General features: G+C 47.6%; 1 long non-coding RNA gene across 1 annotated transcript; it reads left to right on the top strand.

Annotated features, from left to right (window-relative positions):
* The first annotated feature begins 2,761 nt into the window (after window positions 1–2,761).
* LOC114015465 (uncharacterized) lies at window positions 2,762–11,250 on the top strand. Its single transcript, XR_003559401.2, has 3 exons — window positions 2,762–2,881; window positions 4,286–4,452; window positions 5,259–11,250. It is a non-coding gene; the product is annotated as an uncharacterized LOC114015465 (long non-coding RNA).
* Window positions 11,251–17,095: the final 5,845 nt, after the last annotated feature.

Here is a 17,095-nt window from a genome sequence, read left to right on the forward strand (position 1 = left end):
ACAACCCTCTCTTTAATGCGCAAAATTATATCATCGGTGGCCAGAGGTCACATCCTGCTGTCTTTTTAAAGATAACACCAGCCCCCTCTCTATTTCCCCGGTCCCTTATAAACCTGGCTCGACCCATACCCCGTAGCAGCAAGACTACACAGCGCAACATCTTGGATTAGTTATGAGCTTTTCAGATGAGCTCCAACTCATATTTCATATCATCCCCCCCCCAGCCGTAAGATCTGAGTTTGTCACATTTACTGGAGACGAAAGTACAAACATGTTTTATTCATTATCTGTCCTCTTCTCCTCAACAAGCACCTGCAAAACATTTCGGCCCTAGACCAGATCAACAAGGCTTCATTAGGCATGACACTTTCTCCCTGGCTTGGATGATGAAGCTACATTTTATCCCTGCACTTCCCGGCTGTAAAATTGCCTGGAGATCATCACCTTGGAAGAAAGCAGAACTCCCCAGACCTCGCAAGTGAGGTGGGGAAAAAGGGATCGAGGTCATTACGCAGCCCGGACTGTTGGGAGCCGAGGGCACGGAGTTATTTTAGCCTTGTAGCATCCAGGAGAAAGCACAGTCCTGCTTTATCAGCGGGGGAACGGGGGAGCACAGCTTTTGCACAGCCTCATACAGGGGGCTTGCCGGCTATTGGGAGCATACAGCCTCTGTTATTATCTTTATTTTAACCAGTAGCTGATACAGGAGCAGAGGTTCAAAGCTCCTTGCCCGCTGCAGCCCCAGCCTTTCCTTCTTGCTGGCTCTGCTCTCCTGGCCGATGAATATTTATTGGATGCAAAACAGAAAAGCTTCACCAGGAGAGGCAGAGAAGTTGTTTTCCCTGCAAAATTCAGCAGCTTGGGGTGAGCTTTGGAAATAAGGGAGGAAGAAGTCCCAACTCTGAATCAGGCATAGCTGAGGTTTTAAGCGCTGCTTGTCAAGCTTAAATAATTAAGAGAAGTATTTGGAATGATCTCCAGTCTTGGGCAGAGTGTGTGCCTTGGACCACAAGCATCACACCTCTACCTTTCAGCTGCTTTTTCCCCACCGAGTAGCTCGCTAGACCCCACATCTGCCCTGCCAGCCCTCCCTGGGGACTAAACTGCTGCCAGCAACTCGGTTCCCAAATACTCCCAAGTGATGGGGTTTTATTCTTTACATGAATCACATCTAACGCTGCGTTGCTCTTGGCTTGGCTGCCCCACGCATCTGTGCCCCAGGAGTCTTTGTCGCATTGCTTTCCTCTTAATTATCTTCATAAACGTACTTTTTTTTTTTTCTCCTCACCTTCTCTCTTTCATTTCCAAAGTCTTCAATCACTTGTTTTCCTTCCACCTCTTCTTGAGTTTTCTGACACGTGCAATAAAAATGCCAGTAAAATATTCATGAAGAAACACTGATCTAGGATCACTGAGATCCCGCCGATGAAGTGCCTATTGCTAGGTAATTAAAAGATACCACCAATAAAACAATATATTGTGACGAGCTAATGGCCTGCCACCGAGAGGGCCCAGGGAGATGCAAAATCCGATTTCCAAAGGTCTTTATGTTTAACATTACAACAGCTACTGGGTAAAGCGATCAAACAAAACAGCGGGTAGAGACATCCCCATGCCACGTTGGTTGACGGCAAAGCAGCGACATGCATTTATTCAGTGCTAATACAGAAGTGAGCTCTGAAAGATCAGCATTTCACTTCTTTGGGGTAAAAGCATGAAATAGTCCCAAGAACTGCGATACTTCATAGCCAAAGGCCTTTAGATAGGCAATGGGGCACAGCGGGGATGCCAGGGCCAGGCTGCTCTGATGCCTTCAGCATCTGCAGCATCCTCCTCTCAAGGGCTTTCACAGCTTTTTGATGGAGGGCTTTTTCTTTCTCCATTTTCAGCCCTCTGCCTGGTGATGTTTTCAAGCAGTTCCTGATCCTGGCAGTGGTGGAAGTATGGATTAAAGGGGAGAAAACTGTCAAATAATCTCTTTGAAGCACGCCTCAATATTCGTCACATCAATTATTCAGCATCCGGGAGCAACCAGCTCTGGACAGAAGACGCTGCCGACACAAAATACCCTTTTTTGTGGAGTTTCAGAGCAGGAAAGGGTCATTCTAGGGGAAAAAGTCCTAACACACTACTTTGGCACTGTCTGAAAGTGCCTTTATATTTTTCCTAAGGCTGCCAGGAACAATTATGGGTCAGATCCTGGCTGAGGATGGGGAGCAGAGGTTTAGCCATGCTCAGGCAGAGAGGGAGGATGGATGGGGTAGCCAAAAGCCATGCCCCTCTGCCTGGGGCAACTGTCACCCCGATTTCCAAATATGATGGGCAGAGAAGGACGGCAGGAGGAGCTGGACCCATCTCTTCTCGCCGTGCCCTTGAACCTGTGTAGCATCATGCACGTTTTACTGGAAAGAGGTGAATTTTCAATCCGGCAAGGAGGGGAAGCAGCCTTTCATCCCTTCGCCTGCCTTCCTCATTACCAACCTGTCTGCGCACAACCGGCTTTTTCATTGTGCGGCTCCGAATGGTGTTTTGCCAGGTTAAATATCAGCCCAGCAGCCAGACCTCTGATTAGATGTGTCCCTGGGGGCACAGCTGAATTTTGCTTTTAACCCCTCGTTACTCCCTGCCCTTCCCTCAGCATCCCCTGGCGAGGCCTCCCTACCCTTTCCTGTTATTGTCCTGCTTGCCTCTGATAAGATTAAATACGTGCCCTTCAAAAAAAAAAAGGCTTTTTTTTCCCCCTCCATGTACCTTATTGTTCTTCAAAGAGATGGGGAAGACAAGATCCCGCTCCTAACTCCCGCTAAGAAAAGCCCGTGATCTATGAGGCTGAATAAATAACCCCGAGTCCCTGTGGTGCGTGAGAGCAGCATTCACCTCGGTAATTGAAATGCGTTAACGGAGAGACCTTGGGTTTTGCTTTTTTAATTCAGTGCCAGGGTTGTGTAGGATCTTTTTTTATCTATTTTTTCTTTCTTTTTTTCTTTTTCTTTTATTTTTTCTTTTTTCTTTCAGTTTTTCTCCTTTTCTCTTTTTCCCCCCTATTTTTCCTTTCTATTTTTTCTTTCAGATTTTTTTTTCTATTTCTTTTCCCTTTCTTTTTTTTTTCCCCCCTTTTGTGGTTTTTTTTTTTTTTTTCTTCCCCTATGAAAAGTGAAACGACACTCCGCGGGCCGCCTGCGAACTATTTGCCCTGCAAAGCCCTTTGATTCAGACGATGCCGAAGGTTTATGATGACTCGGGGAGGGTGGGGGGTGGGGGTGGTAGTTATATATGTGTTATGCTTTTTGCTCAAAGCTGTTTCTGGAAAATACGTACCTACAGCAAAAATACGGAGGTGCTTTGCATTTTCACTAAAACATCCCTGACAGGGCTGGCTGGCAGAGGGGTGGGGTGGGGGGGGAAGAAAAGCCTCAAATGAGCCCCAGGTGACCCAGAGGGATGAGAAATCACTTTGGTTTAATATAAGGTTGATGGTGAAACAGGGTGGTGTTTGCCAGGGCTTTGAGACCTTTGTAGGGAGAGGGACCTCCTGGGCGGAGGTACGAGTTTATTTATAGGGCTGTTTCCTACTGGCTTGCATTGAGCTGATGGCATGGCTGCGCCTAGTAAAGTAAGCACATTTAGATGCATAGATAACTCTATATATTAAAAAAAAGAAGGTTTTCACCCTAAAAAGAGGAGACAAGGGCAGGCTGGGGTCTGGCAAATGTTATTTTCCAGGTTCTGCAGTGGGAAAGCTCAGAGCTCCACGCCTTGGTTAGCGCCGGCTCCCCTGTGTCCTGCTGCAGTCCTGGGAGCTGGATCTTCCCCCCCAAGAGGTGGTGTAAAGCAACCCCCAGATTTAATACCGGCACATCACAGGACCCTCCACATCCACTTGACGAGTGTTTCTTCTCTGCGATACCTTCCATACAGACAGGGAGTGGTGCTGGAAACTTTTCGTTCCCAAAGCCCGGAGCTGGGGTGTGGAGTGGAAAAATGTCCCGATGCCAAGGGTTTGGCATGGCAAGAGAGGGATCTGATCCTGGTGTCAATTTGCACCGTCACCAGCAGAAGGGCCGAGCATCGTCGGGTGGCCTTGCGGAAAGGGGTCAGGGTCTGGCCCCCAGATCGCTCCCCCAAAGTGCCTGGTCTCCCCATGGATGGCAGTGGGAGCAGTTTCCTTTTTATCTTGGACAAATTAAATTAGGGTGGAATAATAATCCTCCGTTAAGTTCTCATTGAGCTGATGAGCTCAAAATTTTCTTTTCTTTCCTTTCTTTTGCCTCGCCATCAACTCCAGCAGTTCAAGGGACAGCAAAGCTGCTTTGGCCTCATCCTGCCTCCCCACTTGGGCAGCATCCAAAATTTCTCAGCAGAGGCTTGACCGCTGTTGCAGCCCTCGATGGGTCCTGCCGGTCTCTTCAGGGGGCTTGGAGCATCCCCACCTCTTTCACCCTCGGATGGCAGGTAATAATTCATCGCCAAACGATGCCTTGCAGAATAAATCTGAATGCATCCCCCTCCAAAGAGGCAACCCAGCACTTCAGGCGCTAAACCAGATTGGAAATTACAATTACTGCCCCACAGGAAAGCCCAGCATTTACTGCAGCCCTGCACTGGGGAAGGGAAAAAAGACCAAAATGAGCAAAGCTGCGTTTTGTGGAGCAAAATACCATTTTTTGCTTTAAAATCACCAAACTCTTTCAAATCACGTTAATATTTATGGCTGCTCTTGCCATGCGTAGTGTCCTATAAGCAGAAGTGCCGTATGGAAAGCATCTCCCTGGAGGCATTGCATCCACTACTCTCCAAATCTTCCTTTCCCCCTTTCCCGAAACTGGAAAACTTTTGCTTTTTCCAATACCTGCCCAAATCACCGTGAATTTTACAAGAAGGGAAATTTCCTTTCTCATAAGACAAAGGGTACAACCTCCTCCTGTTGCCACCGTATTAAAAGATCCCCGTTCCCTAATTAACCCATCTCCCCCCCAGCCTGTAGGTAAAAAACCAACATCCAATACTCCCCAGAGCGTGTCCATGGCTTGACAGCCTTCAATAGGTTAATTTTTCAAAGTGGTAAGCTGATATTTCTGTATAAAATGCACATCTGCAGGGTAAATGCTATTAAGTGTCGGTGAATTATGGTCCCAGAGTACAGATCACTTGAGCCTTAATGCTACAACCACCTTAATGTTTTTTTGAATGAAGTTGCTGCTAATTGCTTCCATATGATTTCTTTTTTTTTTTTTTTCTTCTTTTTCAATATCCCTCAGTTTTTTGCTGTACCATGTATGATGCTACAAATAACAAGCAGGGAAATTACACTTTATTTAAGCCAGGATTAATGCCCACTCATGGGTGGGATTTTGCCTGGGGTGCTTGGCATGGAGTTATCCTTACAAGGTAAGGGCTTGCCCTTAGCCCTAAGCCAAAGGAGAGTGAAATATGGAAAATTCAAGGGGTTTTCCCCACAGATCAAGGGATTGAAGTCCCACCTTGACGCCCAGCAGTGTTCCTTAGGAGAAACCTGTCTTTAGCCTCTTCTGGGGCCTTCTAGCTCAGTTTTTCTCAATGCAGGACTCAAAGGTGAGTGTTTTTCCCGCAAGGTAACGCCGTGCTCTCCATCTGCATCTGCAGCCCCATCTGGGTTGTTGCTTCCTCCAAGTGTATCACATCTAGCCAAGGCTACTAGAACCAGGAGCAAACCCTCCTCCATGAGCAAATGGGAGTAAAAATAAGGCTTTAGGGAGCAAAGCTTGTGGAGCTGGTGTAGGAAAGGGGGATAGAGATCCTGGGGGGTGTGGTGGTGGTGGTGGAGCAGTTTCTGGTCCACAGAGATGTCTGCAACCCTGCTATGATGGCCGTATGGACGATGGCAGGAGCAGGGTGCTGAGCACCGGTATTTCCCCTCTCAGCATCTGGATCCAACCGCTTGCTGCATCAGATCTGAGTGAAAACCCTGGGAAGTCACACCCAGACATCTCAGCCTGCACCTTGGCAGCCCTAAAACCATCACTGATGGCTGAACATCAACACAACTCCTATCAAAGAGATACTCCTGCATCCAGGGTTTCATACGTCTAGCGATGCGCATCTCAGGAAAGCCTTGATTCTAACTTTCTGCCTCTTAAAACAGTAGAAAATTAGCCAAACATCCCCAAAAGTCTTCCTGAATGGCTTTTTCATTCCTGGGGGGAGCAGGAGAGAGGAGTGATGCTGGTCGGAGGTAAGCTCTGCACTGGGAGGTGCTCTTGGGAAACTCACGCTCTGCCCACTTAGAGCCAGTTGTAACATGGGGGTATCACCTTGGGAAAAAAAAAAAAAAAAAGAAAAAAAAAGAAAAGACTTTTTAGGAAAACCGTGGCTTGTTAAGTTTTCTGGAGCTGGAGAGGTCTTGGTTCAAACACCCTGCACAGCTCCAGCGGGAAGGCAGGAGGGCAATGCGATGTAAAGCAGAGCTTTGAAATAAAGCAGAAGGTGCTGGGTGATGGGACCACTGATTTACAGCCTGTATTTTTTACGGCCAGGTCTCGGGGGTTTACAGTAGAGCCCCAAAGCAGCCAAATTAATTAGTATAATGAAAAACCCAAGGGCTGCTGGAGGTTGTTGCTATGCATCACCCCTTAATTAAAGCCTAAATCCCTTATTCTGATCATGCATAGGTGCACCTCCGCTGTCTGTAATATGATTAACCTCAATACCAGTGTAAGAGAGAACAAGATATGGCCCAAAGGAGGTGGATAAGGAGATTTTTAGCTCTTGCTGGAGTTCAATTCAGGTCAAGCTGTCAGCAGGGACTGTGCTGGGTCTAACATTGCCCCCCCCCCCCCCCCCCCCCCCCCAAGCAGATCCAGAAGAGGTAAAAGCATTTGGCTCCTGGGCACAGAGGAGATGCAGCTGGATGTCGGGGTCACCAAGCATCTGCACTGCCATGGAGACTGGCAAGAAGCCTGGATATAACTGCAAAAGGGGGAGATTGATCCCAAACCGGACAAAATCCAGATAAAAATCTTTCCGAGCACTACAGCAGTGTTGAAGCGCCTTCCCCTGGGTGGGAGGCTAATTGCTCATCCCATGGAAATGCTGCCTTTGGGGTTTTTTTTTTGCGATCGAGAACATCAGAGGAATGGGAACTGCAAAAGGCATTTGTGAACTGAAGCCAGGGAATTTCTCATGGCTTAATATAAAACAAACTCTTTCATTCATGAAACGTGTATTTCTGCCAGGACTAGTTTTACATCCACCTGTGCTTGTGTCACTTGGAGTTGTAATTCTCTCCCAAAGACTGACTCAGCCTGAATGTTTATGTATATTATATATGCCTGAGAATATATACGCATGTGACAGTGCTTGTATATATTTGTGTCTTAATAGCTATGCAAAATATTAAAATTTAAAGGGAGGAAAAGCACACCTGAGGAGTTAAAGCTTTACTATATAGGGAACTTAATTTGAATTAAGGGAAGGAGCTAGTTGAAAGCAGAATTGCTCTCCCCAGGGAACTCCCTGCACTGATGTTCCCCATCTGAACTGGGAGCACTGGACTCGCGCCGTGAGAGGACCAGGACTGGTTGCAATGCCGAGCTCCTCGCCGCTGCCTCGGTAGAGGCTGATGAGAGCTGCCTTTGGTTTACATCAGGCTTATTTGCTGGACTTAGCATGGCCACATAGAAGGCTGCACTGCATGAATTTGCCTTCAGCAATTAACCAGAAGGAAATTTACCCCAACTAGTAAACCTTAGAAGAGAGGGAATTCGTTAAACAACTCTGTTTTGCAAGCACAGGGCTGATTTTGCAAGTCAAAGAAGATTTTATTTTTTAATTGTATTTTCTTTAGTGGTTTTGCCAGGTGTATGTCATTTCTGAGCTCCAGCAGCTGAATGCAACAGAGACAGGCGCTCAGCTTCCCCAGATATTGCTTCTTGTCCTTTAATTCAGGAGATTTGTGGACTCACATGTGATATGACAACTTTGAAAGCAGGGAGTGGGGAACTTGAGGCTGATGCTGAGCATTGCTCACCACTGGGGTTTCGCAAAGAAAGGCAGAACCCTCTGCTTTCAAAGCAGAGAACAGAAAGTGCTACATTAGGGACTTTTTTTGGCTTTCTTCTAGTCTTTCACATGGTTTTCAGATCCCTTTTTGAGGAAGGCATGGCACAGGTGAAAGGCTTTCCAGCTGTTCAGGGCCAGCTGCCTGCAAGACCTGAACTTTCATTTCCCAGTGCAAACCAGCAGCATTCCCCTTCCTGGGGCTAGTTACTGGCCTGCTCACCTACTTCATCCCAAACCATGTACCAGTGGAGCTGTTTCATCCCAAACCATGTGCCAGAGGAGCTGCTTCATCCCAAACCACATACCAGGAGCTGCTTCATCCCAAACTGTGTGCCAGAGGAGCTGCTTCATCCCAAACCATGTGCCAGGAGCTGCTTCATCCCAAACCATGTGCCAGGAGCTGGAGCTGCATCCATGCCCTCTTCTCTTGCTTCTGTAACATCCTGCCTATTCCCAGCCAGCTCTGCCTGAATTCCCATAGTGCATGAATAAAGCAAACCCCTCCATCATGATCCTTGCAGAGCAAGGCAGGGCAGCTGAGGGGCTGAGGACACCGGCACTGATGTACCTCCAGGAATTTCCCTTGGCTCAGGAGATGACACGTGTGACAGCCAGCTGAAGGGCTGGAGCATCATGGCTACCTCCTCTTCCGCAGCAGCAGCAGTTTCCCCAAACCAGGAGCCACTGGCAGTCCAGTGCCTTGGAGAGGCTGATGGCAACCAGAGGGCCCAAAAGCAACAACATGTTCTTGACTGATGGGGTTGGACCTATGTGCAACTGGATGGTTCCTTGGGTGGGTTTGTGTGGCTTTCAGAGGGAGCAGGATGCCACCCTTCCCTCTTGGCTGCTCCACTGTCTGCTGGTTTGTGCTTACAGACCCACTCCAAGAATAAGCCCAACCAGAGGCTGCAGAAAACTTATTTAATTTTCCTTTACTTCACTTTTTTTTTGCATTTCTTCTTCAGATCAATTTTCTTGGCCGTCTCTAAAGCCTGATGCTGGTGGTGGCTTCCTCGGAGGCTGCTTTGCCAGCAGGGAGCAGAGGGAGTCTGCAACTGGCAGGCAGGCATTACCTTGCTGCCTCCAAACATCCCAGCTATCAGAAGATAAACCACAATTCCTGGCAGCAAACGATAGAAACTGAAATGTTGTCCTCTTCAGGAAGCCCTCACTGCCTGTTTTCAGGGATTCGTGGACCATGCTGTGGGGAAAGGAGGGTGAAACTGAGGCTTAGCACCAGGACTGCCATTAAATCTTGTCCTCAGTGGGCTGACCTTGGTGGAGGGGCTGTTTTCCACCACCCTTTCTTTTGAGAAGCACTGTAGGGGGGATAAATAACATGGTGCTTGACAGAAGGTCGAGGCAGGTCACCCTCTGGGACCTTTAGGGACCTTTAGGGATGTGTTTCCCCAGGCAGCTCCAGCTGGAGCTGAGCCAAAGGCAACAGCAGGACCCATCCCATCCACAGCACGATATTTCCCCAAGCTCAGGCGATTTTGGAGCACACACATGGTTCATTTGAGCCTGAGATCACACCAGTGGAATTCTGTATTTGGGGTCCAAAAAAAGCCATGGTGCTGGGCTCTCGCACTTGGTTACTGATGTTTCTCCTCTGGGTTATGAACCTCAGCTTTGGGGTCATCGCTCTGCTCTTTCAGCCTGATGTTAGAGGGAATCTCTTTACAAACACCTTAAAATCCCATTTTCTCTCCATTTCTGGAGAGAAAAGTGGATGAACGTTCCTATTTTGATGTATTTTTGCATGGGGAAGGAAAAGAGGTTACGCAAAGTGTCATCCCAAAAGGAGCTGCAGACAGGACTGTGGCTGGGAGCACCAGGGCTGGGTTTCTCACAATGTAAAACAACACGAAACCTCTCTGCTGAAGCCAGCAGAAAAAAAGAGAGCTTCTTATATTTTCTTAACCCTTTTCCCCTCTGCTTTTTTCCTTGGGGAAAAAAAAAAAAAAAAAAAAGAAAAAAGAAAAGATGCATTAGGGCCCAGGGCAAGCCCAGAGCTCTCCAGCCCCAAAGCTCAGCCCTCTCCTAAGCAGCCCCAAACAGGATTTTTTTTATAATGGGTTTATAATGTTAGCTGTTATCCTTGCAGGCAATCTGCAGCGAGGTTTCAGTGTGCCTCTGCATGTGTTTATCACATTACTTGTAATTACCAAGCTTTATTTTCCAGGTGGGGAAACTGAGGCACCGAACTCGAGCTATTTCCAGGTCAATACAGAGGTCCGGCTGCCCCGCTGAGCAGCCAGTCTGATGGGGCTTGTTGTGTGTTGTTGATGAGGATGTGCATTAATTTAGGAATTTAATATTTAGGGATTATAGCTCATTGGTAGCCTGGATGGCAAGTGCTTCTCTTTCCCCATCCCAGCTGCCCTGGGAAAGTCCATCACAGGCTTCCCTGTGAGCATCCCGTGGGCTATACTACCCTCGGGCTTTGGAAATGCTCCCACGGGAGAAAACAATTCCCACCTGCTCCTGAGCACACTGGTAAGCCTCCGTTTTCAAATCCAGAAAGAAAATAAAAATCACAAATCACGCCCTGGAGAATATTGATGCTGACCCATGTCACTTTGGGACAAAAAGGGCAAGATGAAAAACCCGCCTGTATTTGATGGGTTTGAAATGTGCCTGTTTATACAGGGATGCACATACGTAACGTGTGTGTTAGGGAAAGCCTTGGATGGTGTAAATCCTCCTGCAAGCATGCTCCTGCACTTCAGGGCTTGCCAAGGGGGGTGAGGGGATGGCTTAGATACACCTTTCAAGTCGGGGAACCCAGAAAATTAAGCTTTGCCCCAGGGAAATGAAAAAGAGCTAGAATCTATTAAAAAAAAAAAAAAAAAGAAAAGGAAAAAAACTTGGCCAAATCACTGCTCGGGATTAAAATATTATATTAAATCATTCGCTGAGTGTAGCTGTGTTGTGCAAGCTCTGAAAGGCATTTTTCAGCGTTGATGGCTTTCCCATGGCGATTTGTATAAATATTTTTTTCCCTTTGCAGTGTAGCGGTTGGGATGGCTGTGTTTGACTTCATCGGGGTTGTGTGGAGCTTGGCGACGAGAGGTTTTAGGAACTTTTTAGCAGCTCATCCCGTTGCCCTGAATTCAGCTCACCCCCAAACCCCAGCACATTATTTTCAGGTGTGAAAAAACCCCACAACCCAGCAAAATGTTCATTTCAAGAGCCACAAGGGGGGGGGGGGGGGGGGGGGCGGGAAAAGCCTGAGGAGGAAAACAAGGGTTTGGCCATTAGATTTTCTCCTGGCATCTCCTAGGAGAGAGGCATGGGATGGATGTTCTTCATCTGAAGGGCTGCACTGCCATCTCCAGGTCTGCCTGCAGAGCCCAAGAGACACGTCTGTAAGCTCAGACATCACCCCCGGTTAATTCTGCGGTGGCTTGGCAAAGACAAGCATCAAAATATTTGTGTCGAGCAGGTTTTTTTAACTAAAGCCCCTCTCATCTTCTTTCCCCTGTAAGAATTTATCACTGAAAAAAAAAATAATAAATCCAGCCTGGTCATTTTGCTTCAGCAAATGCAACGTGTGGATGCTGGCAGTGACAGTGGGATGCAGTGATGCACCAGCAGACGGCTCCCATCCCTTTCTGCGTCCCCAAACCTTGGGGAAAATCAGCCATTCCCATAAGAATTGCAATTTTTTATGATTTTCCTTTTTTTTGTGGGTGCAGGAAGTCCTGGTGTGATGTGCTCCTTCTCCTCTGGTATCACCACCTTCAAATAGGGATGTCCCGCCAGGGTCACACACATCTGCTGCGCTCCAGGCAAGGCACTGCTGCTGCGAGAGGGTCTGGATGAGGCCCGAGAGCATCCATCGGTCCATCCACACACCGGGCAGGGCTGCAGCATCTCAGCATACCCATGAGATGGCACTGGAGCCGCAGTGTTGATGCCAGCCCTGGGCAGGTGCTCCAGCTTGGATTTGGTGGGCAGAGTTGTCTCATTTTGGGGAAAAAAATAAATTTGGAAAAAAAAATAAAATTAGCCACTTTAGGGGCTGGGTCCCCAGAATTTCTTACAATTGCATATCTGACACAGGGCTGGGATTTCTTGCTTTCCTGGGGACCCAAGCGAGGTGTGGAGCAGCTCATAAAGAGGGAACATGTTGGAAATCAAACCAGCTGAGACATGGGGCATGCAGCAAGTCAAAGCAAGCTGGGGAGCACTTTGCAAACTCTCCGTTTACCTCCAGCTCCTGCTTTTATACCCTGTCAGTGGTCGAGGAGCTGATGCAGGAGCTTCAAGGCTGAGCTTTCCTACGCTCTGCCAAGCTATAAACCCCCAAACTGTTCGAGAAAGGGGTTGAGCATGCAGGGAAGGTGCTGGTGGGGGGCATGGTGTGGCTTTGGGCTGTGCACAAATGCAAATCAGTGCATATATTAGTGCATAATTAGTGATTCATCCAGAGCAACTCACCAGGTCTCTCACTTTATAATCTCATCCTGTTGCAGTGCTTCTCTCTTCCTAGCAGGTGTCTAAGCATTTATTTCTGCCTGGTTATGCTCACAAACCTTCTGCAGGGCTTTTCCTGCTGTGGCAGCATGTTGAGACGCACCCATGGATGTCTCAAAAGGAAGCGCATCCCTGGTGGCACCTCCAAAACCTCCTGAGCTGGACTGGTGTCTGCTGCTGGAGCAGCATCTGAAACGGTGTCATGACCCTACAGCTCTGTGGTGTGACCCATCCTGTCCCTTGGGGTGGGATGATTGTATGATTCAGGCCGTGCTCAAAGGCAGCTCCTTCAAGATGAAGCAACTGGAGCATCTCATCTGATGTTGGGTGAGCGCAGGTGGTGGTGGTGCTGCCAGGCTCTGCCTGTGCTTTGAGGACTAGTGATGGGCTGGTCAGGATGGACCCCTTGAAGAGTGGCTGTTTGCAAATCCGAGACCTGCAGATTCTTAAACAAACCCCATAACCCTCACCAAAGATATCATTTCACTCCCTCCTGTCCTTCCAAACCACGCCAAAGGCCATGGCGAGGTGGTGTGAGTGTCCAAGCATCGTGGCGTGTTGCTTTTCACTGTGCTCCACAGATGCATTTGTGCTTCCCATATGCGCAGGGTGATTATTTCCCCCCAAAACACATCACAGGGCTTTCTGATAGAGATTTGGTACCCATGAGACAGCAGAAATAAATAACAAGTCCCATGATCCATCCCAACACATATTTTCACATTGCATCAGCTCCACATCTCCAAAATGAAGATCATTGCTCATGGGTGGCGCTGGGCTCCAGCTGTTGAGGTCAAGAAGAGACTTTCCCAGATGTTTAGCAGCACTTGGCACATGGACCGACATGGAAAAGCCTCCATCCACCCCATCAGCACAAGCTTAAGGGATCCCTGCATCCTTACCATCTCCCTGCTCCGCATTTCTGCAGACACTCAGATACCCTTGCACTTGACCAGGAATGGGATTAAAACATCATTTTCCTACCGGGCCTAAACAAACAAATACCCGTCTCCCTGCTAAGATTGGCACCAAAGCACACACATTAATTTTAAAGCCACTGGTAAATACCAGCGGGGAAAACCTGGCAACCAAAAACCCACATCAGGAAATCACCTCCGGGGACAAATGGTACGAGATGCTGCCTGCGCGGAGCTTCGCTCGGCGTTCAATTGCTCCGAGGTTTACCACATGCTGCCAGAAACCCGCGGGAAAACTAATGTAATTCTGTGCAGGCAGCTCCTCTGTCCCCTTTTACATCTCAGGGCAAAGCAGGGAAATAAAGGCATTACCTGCAAGCAATACGCATGGATATTTCCCCCCCAAATCTTCCTTTCATCCCTGTGTTTGACTCCTTAAATTTTTCCAGGCTGCCTGTTCAGACTGGGGCAACGAGAGCACATCAGGGTTATAAATACACCTCACTTTTCACTGCTTCATAGTGTATTTATATACATCTATATATCCAGGATGCTCTGCAAATGGAAAAGCAGCAAGCTATATCTTGCAGATACTGATTTGTATTATTATTATTGTTTATCAAGCTCAGGGAAAACAATTAAAAGTTCTCCTAAAATAAATAAATAAATAAATAATCCTGCAAGAAATCAGAGCTCACGTTTAATCTGCAGTCTTCAAAAGTTTCTTGGAAAGCTTAATTAAATGGTAATTCATCTGTGCATTGGCTCTGTCTTGTAAAGCCTGATAATGCCGGAGTCTTAATTAAAAAAAACTAATGCAGCTTTTAGTTTTTATTCTGCTAGTTCAAGGGGAAAAATCACCAGCCAGCGCTGTCAATAGAGCTGAAAGATGCCTCAACACTGCATTGATTTTTTTTTCCTGTTTAAATTCCTGGTGTCAGTTCAGGTAATCATATTAAAAGTTATTCCAAAGATATTTATTTATTTATTTGCTCTTATGGGCACGATAGAAGAGCATCAGAGGATTTTTAGCACCTGTAAATATCTCACCCAAAAGCTGTGACCCCAGGGCTGAGCATCTCCCTGGTGAAGGACATTTCTCCCTGCACCACCCAGATCATTTTTGTGCCCCCATTTGGAGTTTCCAAATCACCTTTAAAAACCACCTTAGGACAACGCTTGGCTCCTCTCCCTTCAAATGAGGGTGGGTATTTTTTTGGAAAATTGGAGAGTTTGCTTTATTGAACCCATTTTAGATGTCCCTGTTGTATTGAATGGTTGGTTGTTTTTTTTTTCCACTGCCCTCCCATCAGCACCATTTGCCATCGCTCCTGTCATCCCCAAATCTTACCAGTGCTGACAGAACCAGGGCACCACCCCAGAACTTCCCACCTCATTCCTCTCCAAAACCTCCAGCTTAGCCCTTTTTCTAAGCCATTTTTGGGGGAATTTTACCTCTTTTTTCAGCAGCTTACAAGGCAGCCAGGAGTGAAAAGCCACCCAAAGTCAAAGCAGCTCTTTTCAGAGCATCTCCCAGGAGGTCACCTGGAGAAAACAGTCCTTGTGGGAATAGTTCTGCTGCCAAAAAATGCCAAAAAAGGGCTGATCTTGCTAAAAGATGTTACTTCTGCTCCAGCCCCTGAGGAAGATATGGAGAGTCTTAAGTGGATTTACCAGCTTTGGTGGGTTTAGGTAACATCGTGCTAACAACATCAGGGCTTTGGTGTCTTTAACCGCTTAAAGGGAAGAAAAATGTCAACAGGGAGAAAGTAAACCATCTCCCGGAGATATTTTCCTGTCTGTGAATACCCATTAGGATGCTGCAGTGCTGCTGGGCTATGGCTTTTTTTTGGGAAAAGCCTCATCCGAATGTTTTTCTTCTGCCCTTGTGACGCACTCTGACAGGGAATATGGAAAAGTTTCTCTGACTTTGCTGCTGGATTTGGTCTCCTTGCAGCTACAGACAGTGATATAAGGACCTCTTTAATGCTAATTAATGCAATGACACAATGAATTAATACTGTATTAAGCAAAGCTGTTAATTATACCCAAATAAAACAAAAGAAAGAAGGGAATCAAAGCAGGGAGAAGTGACAACTGGTACTTGGCTTCCCTCTCAGCATCCTTCCCAAACATGCTGTTCTGGCTCAGCCGAGGGGAAAATCTACCTCAGGAGCATCTTCCTGGCAGCCCAAGGGGTGCAGGTTTAGTCTGGAAGGAGAAAGAGATCTTTCCCGTCCTCTGAAGGAGCTCAAGGTGCTTGGCCAAGGATGAATGGCTTCGCCCTGATTGTATAGATAGGGAAAATGGAGGCAGCAGGGCTTTCCCAAGATTTGCCTTCTCCCAAGGAGGAGGTGGGATTCAGGCTCAGATCAGCACGCTCACCATTGGGAAATGCAGCCACAAAGCCGTAACCCATAGTTTAAAGGCTTGAAATTCCCATCGCAAAAGCGAGCCCATCGAAGAAGGACATGAAAGCAGAGCCCATCCCTCCCCTGTGCCTCAGTTTCCCCATACGATGCAGTGCCATCACATTCCCCATGCCACCTCTTTAGCTTCCCAAAACACCGATTAAAGAAGCGTTAGAGAAGCGTCTGTGTCTGGCACCCTCCTGACATGAGCACGGTTGGTGATGTCTTTTCTAGAAGGCACGGAATTCCATTTAGAAAGGAGAAACACGTCTTTCTTTAACTCTGCTCCCCCCTTTATTTCCAGGCTTAATATTAATTCAGGAATAATTGGAAAATGGGGACATTAAAGGTGGATTCCCCACCCCCTCACCCCCTTTTTTTAATTTTTGTTGTTGTTGTTGTTGCTAAACTGAACTGGGGTAAAATATATGACTTCTTCAGGGTGTTTGGGATTTGATGGGGCTGGTGGCTACTGGGGTCTGTGGATGTGGGAGACAGTGGGGGATTTGCGTCTGTGCACAGCTTCATTGCTTTGCCCAGGCACACGTTACCCCAAAACAGGGCTCAGGGTGGGGGTATCACAACTGAGCCCATGATGCTGCATGCAGCGTCTCTCTCCAGCGTGGCATTTCACACTTTGCAGCTCTCCCTCTCCACAGATAAATCTCACCCAGGTGTTTTCACTCTTCCCACGGCCTGGGAAAAGAGCTGGGCGAGTGTTTTCCTCCCCGAAGGCAGGGCTGGCTGGCTGGCTGCACCACCAGCAGCCTTCAAACGGCTCCTTGCAAGGCAGAGCAGGCAACTGAGGGTGAGCGGGGCTGCAGCATCTTCTGCCAGGCTGGATGTGCCTGGCTCCTGCCTCCCCTCCCCAGACCTGCTCCCCAACGGGTGAGGAGCAAAGCACAGGGGGAGCAGAAGCGCTCATGGTCACTCTGAAGCGTTCAGGCTTACAAAAACCAGCAGAAATTTTGGGCTGTGGCTCTGTCCTGAACAATTTCCTTGCTTTGCCCGATGCCAAGAGGTGGCAAAGGATGCCCTGCGCTTTCAGTGCTGCTGCGTTGGGTTTTTTTTTTTTTAAGCACAACTGTGTTATAACCCTACCTAGATCTACCTAGAAGGTGCAGAGCAGCTCTGGGACTCATTCTGCCATCCTGCAACCCAAATTAACGTGTCCAGAGGGATTTTTTTAGGATTCCACTGATGGCATGGAGCAGATTTCTGCCCTTTCCATCTGCACCCTGGATCTTA

The sequence above is a fragment of the Falco cherrug genome, chromosome 17, assembly GCF_023634085.1.
Source record: "Falco cherrug isolate bFalChe1 chromosome 17, bFalChe1.pri, whole genome shotgun sequence".
Taxonomy (NCBI): Eukaryota; Metazoa; Chordata; class Aves; order Falconiformes; family Falconidae; genus Falco; species Falco cherrug.